Here is an 11,461-nt window from a genome sequence, read left to right as displayed (position 1 = left end):
CTCAGATTCAGGGTTCTCAATGGCTACAAGGTTGGGGGGCAGCTCCTCACTGTCACTGTCAGAATCTGATTCCTGACTTTCATACTCAGACTCATTGTCAGAATTTAAAAAATCTCCAGAATTTCCACATTTGTGAGTTGTCTCCTTTTGAAAGACATTGCTTTTGCTACAGCTTAGCTCACGAGCTACATACATAAACAACAACACTGAATGGCTCAGAGTGAGAGGGTACGTGATTGACTGCCGGCATGCGTCACTTGTATCAATAAATCACCATCAGAAAATGTTTTGTGTGGTAATTATTTGTGTATTTACTGTTTTATTCACATGTTTTCAATTCTAGGTGACAAATCATGCATTCCGATTCTTGCATAGATTGTAATGGGCACATATTATGTGTGTAAAATACTTATTTGAAGGTTATACTGATTATGATGAGCTAAGCTAATTCCAGCTATGTGTATGGAGCCATGTTTGTTGACATACAATGCATTCTGGGTTTCACGTAATCGTCTGACCAAAGATGTTATAACAAAATGAGGTGAGTAAGAGTTCACTCATTTTTTGAGGACTTCTGGAAAAGAATGGTGGGATGTGAACGACAGTAGACACACCCCTTCAACGTGCATACTATAAACAGACCGAACTCATCTTGTCTGTTATTATCTTCGGTTTCTGTGAGGAAAAAAATGCATGGCTGCGCGCTGAAACTAATCGTCGGATTACTTTCGATTTCTAGAAAGTGTTTTACTCAATTATTTTGATCAACGTGAGCAAACCCGTGATGTGATTAATTGTAAATAGTAATTGCTATTAGCTAATTCATAGTGTAGTTTATGTCAGCCGAGAGTTAGAAAATATGACCGCTTGTGTTGCGTCAATCTTTCCTCAGCGCTAGGACAAATGTAGCCTACATTTTTCCGGTTAGGATGATTGTGTTATGCTATAGATACTTCTGTGAATATCTGAACATTGCATCAAAAAATAAACTGCTCACATTCTGGACATAACTTTGTAAGGACTGTGTTTGTGTAAATAGTTTCTGAAAAAAGTGTGGCCAGCTGCGCGCTGAAACTAATTGTCGGATTACTTTCAATAATTGTACATAGTAATTGCTATTAGCTAATTCATGGTATAGTTTACGTAAGGACTGTTTGTGTAAATAGTTTCTGAAAAAAGTGTGGCCAGCTCAAATGTTGATTGTTGCGTCATTCGAAACTGGCCGTTCTAAATGAGCATTCTAAATTAGTGTTCTAATCACACGGGGTGTGATCGTACGCTTCAGGGACCACTGTAGAACGATCACACCCCGTGTGATGGTACGTGTGAAAGGGTTAAATAATTATCTAGTAAAAATATTGCCAAGTCACAATGTCAATTTAGTTCCATTCGTTACGGCAACGTTATGTCATAATGCCATTCCTTACCACCACTGGAAGAAGGGCTGAAGGAGGAGAGGAAGAGACTTCTATCTGGGTCCAGGTGGTACAGCACACTAAGCCATGGAGACAGACCTGGGGAGAGAAGACAGAGATCATTTAAAATGTAATTCTGCAACGAACTACAACTAACGCTCGATGAGAACAAAGAAAGCCTTCTGCGCAAATCTGAATATGTCGAAGATCTTGACCACAAACCTTCGTAAGATTTGTATCAATCAGAAAATCATGAACACTGTAGGCTATATGGGGCCAAAAACAGAGGCTTAAGGAAGGCTCTGCAAGGAAACACAGGGACTGTGCCGTGGCGGCAAGCGGCAGTTGCTATAGCAACAACAGGTTGTGGTCTCTGTGGCGATGGGATGTTCCGGAGGTGAGAAGAGGGAGAGAAGGAAAGACGATAGCGGGACACGCTCTCACAGACACGAGGGGATTTTCACGGAAGGGCAACTCTGTGACAGCAGCACCAACCAGTTCAAACAAGACACAAAACACTGCAGGACTCAGTTTCTAAGCTACAGAGCTTCTAGTGCACTGTCCTCAGATCATAGGTTGCCAATGGCAACAAGCCTGGACAGAGTGTCTGTGCGAACGAGTCACGCTAAAACACCTGACTCAACTCATCGAGGTATTGGTGATCGTTGAATCAGGAAGTGTTTTACTGTTGGGCTGGAACAAAACAGTGAGCATACACAAAACCTTTTGCACTGCAGGAGCACAGTTCGTGACTGACCACAGCGACCACTGTAGATTGAGGTCAACAGGTTTGTTTACATTCAAAACAGAGGGATGTACCTGGTAGAGGTCGACCGATTAATCGGAATGGCCGATTAATTAGGGCCGATTTCAAGTTTTCATAACAATCGGAAATCGGTATTTTTGGACACCGATTTTATTCTTTTTTTTTTTTAGACCTTTATTTAACTAGGCAAGTCAGTTAAGAACACATTCTTATTTTCAATGACGGCCTAGGGACGGTGGCTTAACTGCCTTGTTCAGGGGCAGAACGACAGATTTTTACCATGTCAGCTCGGGGATTCAATCTTGCAACCTTACGGTTAACTAGTCCAACGCTCTAACTTTAAATTAAAATTAAATTAATTTGATTCTAACCACCTGCTTTACATTGCACTCCACGAGGAGCCTGCCTGTTACACGAATGCAGTAAGAAGCCATGGTAAGTTGCTAGCTAGCGTTAAACTTATCTTATAAAAAACAATCAATCATAATCACTAGTTAACTTCACATGGTTGATGATATTACTAGTTTATCTAGCCTGTCCTGCGTTGCATATAATCGCTTAGGTACACGTTGCTCCAACCATAAACATCAATGCCTTTCTTAAAATCAATACACAAGTATATATTTTTAAACCTGCATATTTAGTTAATATTGCCTGCTAACATGAATTTCTTTTAACTAGGGAAAATGTGTCACTTCTCTTGCAACAGAGTCAGGGTATATGCAGCAGTTTGGGCCGCCTGGCTCGTTGCGAACTGTGAAGACTATTTCTTCCTAACAAAAACAGCCGACTTCGCCAAACGGGGGATGATTTAACAAAAGCGCATTTGCGAAAAAAGCACAATCGTTGCACGACTGTACCTAACCATAAACATCAATGCCTTTCTTAAAAGCAATACACAGAAGTATATATTTTTAAACCTGCATATTTAGCTGAAAGAAATCCAGGTTAGCAGGCAATATTAATCAGGTGAAATTGTGTCATTTCTCTTGCGTTCATTGCACGCAGAGTCAGGGTATATGCAACAGTTTGGGCCGCCTGGCTCGTTGCGAACTAATTTGCCAGAATTTTACGTAATTATGACATAACATTGAAGGTTGTGCAATGTAACAGGAATATTTAGACTTAGGGATGCCCCCTGTTAGATAAAATACGGAACGGTTCCGTATTTCACTGAAAGGAAAAACGTTTTGATTTCTAAATGATAGTTTCTGGATTCGACCATATTAAATGACCAAAGGCTCGTATTTCTGTGTGCTATTACGTTATAATTAAGTCTATGGTTTGATAGAGCAGTCTGACTGAGCGGTGGTAGGCAGCAGCAGGCTAGTAAGCATTCATTCAAACAGCACTTTCGTGCGTTTTGCCAGCAGCTCCTCGCTGTGCTTCAAGCATTGCGCTGTTTATGACTTCAAGCCTATCAACTCCCAAGATTAGGCTGGTGTAACCGATGTGAAATGGCTAGCTAGTTAGCGGGTGCGCGCTAATAGCGTTTCAAACGTCACTTGCTCTGAGACTTGGAGTAGTTGTTCCCCTTGCTCTGCATGGGTAACGCTGGTTCGAGGGTGGCTGTTGTCGATGTGTTCCTGGTTCGAGCCCAGGTAGGAGCGAGGAGAGGGACGGAAGCTATACTGTTACACTGGCAATACTAAAGTGCCTATAAGAACATCCAATAGTCAAAGGTATATGAAATACAAATCATATAAAGAGAAATAGTCCTATAATTCCTATAATAACTACAACCTAAAACTTCTTACCTGGGAATATTGAAGACTCATGTTAAAAGGAACCACCAGCTTTCATATGTTCTCAAGTTCTGAGCAAGGAACTTAAACGTTAGCTTTCTTACATGGCACATATTGCACTTTTACTTTCTTCTCCAACACTTTGTTTTTGCATTATTTAAACCAAATTGAACATGTTTCATTACTTATTTGAGGCTAAATAGATTTTATTGATGTATAATATTAAGTTAAAATAAGTGTTCATTCAGTATTGTTGTAATTGCCATTATTACAAAAAAATAAAAATAATAATAATAATAATAATAATAATAATACGGCCGATTAATCGGTATCGGCTTTTTTGGGGGGGGGGTCCTCCAATAATCGGTATCGATTACAGTCAGGGTAAACACCCAGTCCTCCCCCTGTGTTCAGTCAGGGTAAACACCCAGTCCTCCCCCCTCTGTTCAGTCAGGGTAAACACCCAGTCCTCCCCCCTCTGTTCAGTCAGGGTAAACACCCAGTCCTCCCCCCTCTGTTCAGTCAGGGTAAACACCCAGTCCTCCCCCCTCTGTTCAGTCAGGGTAAACACCCAGTCCTCCCCCCTCTGTTCAGTCAGGGTAAACACCCAGTCCTCCCCCCCTCTGTTCAGTCAGGGTAAACACCCAGTCCTCCCCCTCTGTTCAGTCAGGGTAAACACCCAGTCCTCCCCCCTCTGTTCAGTCAGGGTAAACACCCAGTCCTCCCCCCTTTGTTCAGTCAGGGTGGTCTATTCACCCACCTGGTGCGAGTCAGTCAGAAATATATCCAGTCCCTTTGCAGCAAGTCACAGCCCAGTCACAGTATATTGTGCTGTGGACACTATTGACCCTCATTCCCAATCCAAGCTACTGCAGTTGGCTTCTCTGTGATTAAAATAGGCCAACAAAAATGGCAGGAGATAAGGCCAATGCCAGCTAACGTTATTATGGCTTATGTCATAGAGTTCAGTATAGTCGGGGTCTGCTCGGTTTGGCTCTACTCCCTCAGCCAGTTGGCCAGATTGGCTGTTTCCTGCCATGCAGCTGCAGCATTTAAATTAAATAAAAAAATCAATCCAATCCAAAGCAGTAAGCACGCTCCTACTTGAAGCAATTTTGTTAAGAGCAAACAAACTAGGCTTTTGCCTTGAAAGTGGCTGTTAGTGGCACTTCTATTTATGAAAGACAGGTAGGCACAACAAACCTAGCCTCGTCTATGACCCATGAGGCCATGTCACGACTAACCTAGACTCGTCTGTGACTAGGGTTGCAAAGGGTCGGAAACTTTCCTGTAAATTTCCAGAATTTTTCCTGAAGTTTTACATGGGAAGTTAAGCCCAGGAATGTTGCTTAAATTCATAAAAAAGGTTAGCTTATAACAGTGAACCTTTTTGTGGGATACACAAGGCAATTCTAGGTCCTGTGGCATATTTTGGTTAAACTATCCCCAATTCAATAGAATTGCAACCCTCTGCATGCACAGTGCATTCTTCCATCACATCTTACAGCTGATTCTCAAGATCTTGCACACTGATGAGACGCAATTGAGCCCACACTACTACACTGTCTGAGCCAAGGACTACATCCTTTCTGGTAAGTTTTGATTACAATACTGGGTGGGGTGAATATATTTTATATGACATAAATTATTTTTTGTTAACTAGTAAATAGTAGCCTACAGCAAAGCATGATTAAATCATTTCTAACTAATTCCTGCCAGTTCGTTTTTGCTACCATGTGGGTTTTAGCTTGCTTGAGCCTGCTAACTGAGGAGTGTTAATTCACCTGTTTCCATACATGTTTCATTTTAAAACCTTTATCTTACAAAGGAGATGTTTAATCTAACTGCTTAACTATTTCTGTACATGGAATTGTATTTGCTGTTTTTTTTACTAATTTATTTACTAATCTTTACAGGAAAATGTCACGGGCACTATCTGATGTGTAAAGACGTTTCACTGCAGCTAATGTAGAAGGAAAAGCTGTGTACATTTGCAAATACTGTGCCAAATTATATGGGAAAAATGCAACAAAGATGCAGAATCATCTGGCCAAGTGCATAAAGTTCCCTCAGCGCTCACAACAAGCAACCTCTGACAAAAGTCCCTCTACTTCTTTCGAGTTGAAAATGATGAATCAGACATCTTATCGATAGCAACAGTTCATGGTCCACCTGGAATCAGAAGTTTTTTTGACTCAATGGAGGAATGTAGTCAGAGAAATGCTGATGAATGTCTTGCACGAGCTGTGTATGCAACTGGTTCACCTCTGATGTTCGCAGGCAATGTGTATTGGAAGAGATTTCTGAATGTTCTTTGTCCAGCATACACCCCTCCAACCAGACATGCTTTATCTACTCATTTGCTGGATGCAGAGTTCAATAGAGTTCAAGTGAAGGTCAAGTAAATCAAAGAGAACGCAGACTGAATTGTAATCATCTCTGACGGGTGGTCGAATGTTTGTGGGCAAAGAATAATTAAGTACATCTCCACCCCTCAACCAGTATTCTACAGCACAGACACAAGGGACAACAGACACACCGTCACTGGTGACAGACAATGCTGCGAACATGAAGGCTGCTTGGTCTAAAGTGGAGTCCTACCCTCACATCACACCAATTGGCTGTGCTGCTCATGCATTGAATCTGCTCATCAAGGACATCATGCCACTGAAAACAATGGATACACTCTACGAGAGAGCCAAGGAAATGGTTAGGTATGTGAAGGGTCATCAAGTTATAGCAGCAATCTACCTCACCAAGCAAAGTGGGAAGAATAAGAGCACCACATTGAAGCTGCCCAGCAACACCTGTTGAGGTGGTGTTGTCATCATGTTTGACAGTCTCCTGGAGGGGAAAGAGTATCTCCAAGACGTGGACATTGAGGAGGTCCAGGGGGAAGACATGGAAGCCTGAGAGGAAGACAACCAAAGCCTTAGTTTCTAGACTATCATTTTACAGATGTATGTTGAAAACATTTTTGGGAGATGCGATGGATCATTGTGAATCAGTCAATATTCCCTTTTGTTGTTCAGTGAAATAATCCCATGTGAAGAGTCAATTCATTTAATTAACTTCTCTAGGGTAGGGGGTGGTATTTTGACGTCCGGATGAAAGGCGTGCCCAAATTAAACTTCCTGCTACTCAGGCTCAGAAGGTAGGATATGCATATTATTAGTAGATTTGGATAGAAAACACTCTGAAGTTTCTAAAACTGTTTGAATGATGTCTGTGAGTATAACAGAACTCATATGGCAGGCAAAAACCTGAGAAAAATTCAACCAGGAAGTGGGAAATCTGAGTGTTGTAGTTTTGTGATTGCCTATTGCCTACACAGTGACTTCGGGTTCATTTTGCACTTCCTAAGGCTTCCACTAGATGTCAACAGTCTTTAGAACGTTGTTTCAGGCTTTTACTGTGAATATTGAGCGAGCGAGAGGGCCTGGAGTCAGATGAGTGAGGAAATGACATGAGCTCAGAGGTGCGCACTCACGTGAGTGTGAGCTGTGTTCCTTTTCTTTTCTGAAGACATTGGAATTGTCCGGTTGGAATATTACTGAAGATTTATGTTAAAAACATCCTAAAGATTGATGCTATACATTGTTTGACATATTTCTACGAATGTAAATATAACTTTTTTTGACTTTTCGTCGTGACATTTTTGCGCCCTTCCTGCATTTGGAGTAGTGGACTGAACGTGCGAACAAAAAGGAGGTATTTGGACATAAATTATGGACATAAATTATGGAGTGCATTCTGATGAAGATCATCAAAGGTAAGTGAATATTTATAATATTATTTCTGAGTTTTATTGACTCCACAAAATGGCGGGTTTGGTTTCGTGTCTGAACGCTGTACTCAGATTATTGCAAAGTGTGCTTTCGCTGTAAAGTTTTTTTGAAATCTGACACAGCGGTTGCATTAACCTCTCTGGGCTAGGCGGGACGAATTCGTCCCACCTACGTAACAGCCACTTGAAGCCTGTGGCGCGATTTTCAAAACCTTAAAAATCCTATTACTTCAATTTCTCAAACATGACTATTTTACAGCTATTTAAAGACAAGACTCTCGTTAATCTAACCACACTGTCCGATTTCAAAAAGGCTTTACAACGAAAGCAAAACATTAGATTATGTCAGCAGAGTACCAAGCCAGAAATAATCAGACACCCATTTTTCAAGCTAGCATATAATGTCACAAAAACCCAGAAGACAGCTAAATGCAGCACTAACCTTTGATGATCTTCATCAGATGACAACCCTAGGACATTATGTTATACAATACATGCATGTTTTGTTCAATCAAGTTCATATTTATATCAAAAACCAGCTTTTTACATTAGCATGTGACGTTCAGAACTAGCATACCCCCGCAAACTTCCAGGGAATTCGCTAACATTTTACTAAATTACTCACGATAAACGTTCACAAAAAGCATAACAATTATTTTAAGAATTATAGATACAGACCTCCTCTATGCACTCGATATGTCCGATTTTAAAATAGCTTTTTGGTGAAAGCACATTTTGCAATATTCTAAGTACATAGCCCAGGCATCACGGGCTAGCTATTTAGACACCCGGCAAGTTTAGCACTCACCATAATCATATTTACTATTATAAAAGTTTGATTACCTTTTGTTGTCTTCGTCAGAATGCACTCCCAGGACTGCTACTTCAATAACAAATGTTGGTTTGGTCCAAAATAATCCATCGTTATATCCGAATAGCGGCGTTTTGTTCGTGCGTTCCACACACTATCCGAAATGGTAAAGAAGGGTCGCGCGCATGGCGCAATTCGTGACAAATTTTTGTAAAATATTCCATTACCGTACTTCGAAACATGTCAACCGCTGTTTAAAATCCATTTTTATGCCATTTTTCTCGTAGAAAAGCGATAATATTCCGACCGGGAATCTCCTTTTCGGCAAACAGAGGAAAAAAAAAAAATCACAAAGACGGGGGCGGCCAGGTCACGCGCCTAAGCCCAGAGTCCCTTGATCGGCCACTTGAGAAAGGCGATAATGTGTTTCAGCCTGGGGCTGGGATGACGACATTCAGGTTTTTCCCGGGCTCTGAGCGCCTATGGACGACGTAGGAAGTGTCACGTTAGAGCAGAGATCCTTAGTAAAAGATAGAGATGGCAAAGTTCCAGAAATGGTCAGACAGGCCACTTCCTGTAAAGGAATCTCTCAGGTTTTGACCTGCCATTTGAGTTCTGTTATACTCACAGACACCATTCAAACAGTTTTAGAAACTTTAGGGTGTTTTCTATCCATATGTAATAAGTATATGCATATTCTAGTTACTGGGTAGGAGTGGTAACCAGATTAAATCGGGTATGTTTTTTTATCCAGCCGTGTCAATACTGCCCCCTAGCCCTAACAGGTTAAGGAGAGGTGTATCTATAATTCTTTGAATAACAGTTTAATATTTTATCAACGTTTATGATGAGTATTTCTGTAAATTGATGTGCTCATTCACCGGAAGTTTTGGGAGGCAAAACATTTCTGAACATTACACGCCAATGTAAAAATGGTTTTTTTTTATATAAATATGAACTTTATCGAGCAAAACATACATGTATTGTGTAACATGAAGTCCTATGAGTACCATCTGATGAAGATCATCAAAGGTTAGTGATTCATTTTAGCTGTATTTCTGGTTTTTGTGACGCCTCTCCTTGCTTGGAAAATGGCTGAGTGGTTTTTCTTGTCAAGGTGATGTGCTAACATAATCTAATGTTATGCTTTCGCCGTAAAGCCTTTTTGAAATCGGACACTGTGGTTGGATTAACGAGAAGTGTATCTTTAAAATGGGATATAATACTTGTATGTTTGAGAAATTTGAATTATGAGATTTGTTGTTGTTTTGAATTTGGCGCCCTGCTATTTCACTGGCTGTTGAATAGTGTGTCCCGCAGGTGGGACGGTCACGTCCCACATACCCAAGAGAGGTTAAAGTTACATTTGTAACTAAATAGATTTTTTTATTTCTATTGCAAATTTAATCATTTGCAATTATGTCTACTTATGATAAGGTAAAAGGTTTATGTTTCCATATGATATGGTAAATATATCCAATGCAAAAAAATAACTACATTTACATGGTATTAATATGCATACATTTCTGTTAATTCCCATATATTCCCGTTAATTCCCATACATTCCCGTTAATTCCCACGGAAGGTTTCAACCTCTGAATATTCCCCAAAATGTGCAACCCTATCTGTGACCCATGAGGCCATGTCAGAACAAACCTAACCTCGTCCGTGACCCATGAGGCCATATCACAACTAACCTACCCTCGTCCGTGACCCAAGAGGCCATGTCACAACAAACCTACCCTAGTCTGTGACCCAAGAGGCCATGTCACAACAAACCTACCCTAGTCTGTGACCCATGAGGCCATGTCACAATAACGGAGAAAATAGAAGGCAGAACTGAAGAGGTGATGGCATCTATCAATACAAAGACTGGGGTCTACAGGTTACAGTTCATTGAGACTAAGTTTAAGAGGTTATTTAAATGAGCTGGGTGGTTCAGATTACTGATGTGGAGGTTACAATCGGATGATTGGTGCAGAACCTGTTTTGCCAGGACTAAGAAATCAACATCTGGCAACCGCTTCCCTCCATAATAAACACAGCAGTCTGTTAAGGATCAGCCCCTTCTTTTAAATTCTCACCTAAAATGACATACCCAAATCTAACTGCCTGTAGCTCAGGCCCTGAAGCAAGGATATGCATTTTCTTGGTACCATTTGAAAGGAAACACTTTGAAGTTTGTGGAAATGTGAAAGGAATGTAGGAGAATATAACACATTAGATCTGGTAAAAGATAATACAAAGAAAAAAAACAAACGTTTTTTTGTATCATCATCTTTGAAATGCAAGAGAAAGTCCATAATGTATTTTTCCAGCCCAGGTGCAATTTAGATATTGGCCACTAGATGGCAGCGGTGTGCAACGTTTATGCCGATCCAATGAACCATTGCATTTCTGTGAGAAATGTTGTATCATCAAGACTGCCCAAATGTGCCTAATTTGTATATTAATAACTTTTTCATGTTCAAAAATGTGCACTCTCCTCAAACAATAGCATGGTAATATTTCACTGTAAATTGGACAATGCAGTTAGATTAATAAGAATTTAAGCTTTCTGCCAATATCAGATATGTCTATGTCCTGGGAAATGTTCTTGTTACTTACAACCTCATGCTAAATTGCATTAGCCTACATTAGCTCAACCATCCCGCAGGGGATCCACCAATCCTGAAGAAGTTTTAATGAGATAAATGGCCATTCAAAATCTAAATTGCTGGACACATTTTTGGGATGAGGAGAGGAGCTTTAAAAAGTTTGGCTGAAATAGATCATCATCGCAACACATTATGCAAAAACAATTCACTATTGTTTTCCTAACCATATTAGCTTCCTCAGGCTCTGATGAAGTATTATGTAAAATCTCAAATCTAGCTTATCCTATTTCAAACAAGACTGTTGTCAGGTGACACGTGTGTGTGTGTGTGTGTGTGTGTG

At 40.4% G+C, this 11,461-nt stretch overlaps 1 protein-coding gene across 1 annotated transcript in view; it reads right to left on the bottom strand.

Moving 5' to 3' along the window:
- Positions 1-11,461, bottom strand: part of LOC106609573 (myocardin-related transcription factor B) — a 56,019-nt gene that overhangs the window by 37,230 nt on the left and 7,328 nt on the right. Inside the window, exon 2 of the mRNA XM_014208526.2 lies at positions 1,428-1,514. The gene's annotated coding sequence lies outside the window, so the exon portion shown is untranslated. The remainder of the gene's footprint in view (positions 1-1,427; positions 1,515-11,461) is intronic.

Source organism: Salmo salar, chromosome ssa01 (assembly GCF_905237065.1).
Source record: "Salmo salar chromosome ssa01, Ssal_v3.1, whole genome shotgun sequence".
NCBI lineage: Eukaryota > Metazoa > Chordata > Actinopteri > Salmoniformes > Salmonidae > Salmo > Salmo salar.
This window is presented reverse-complemented; position numbering and strand designations above follow the sequence as displayed.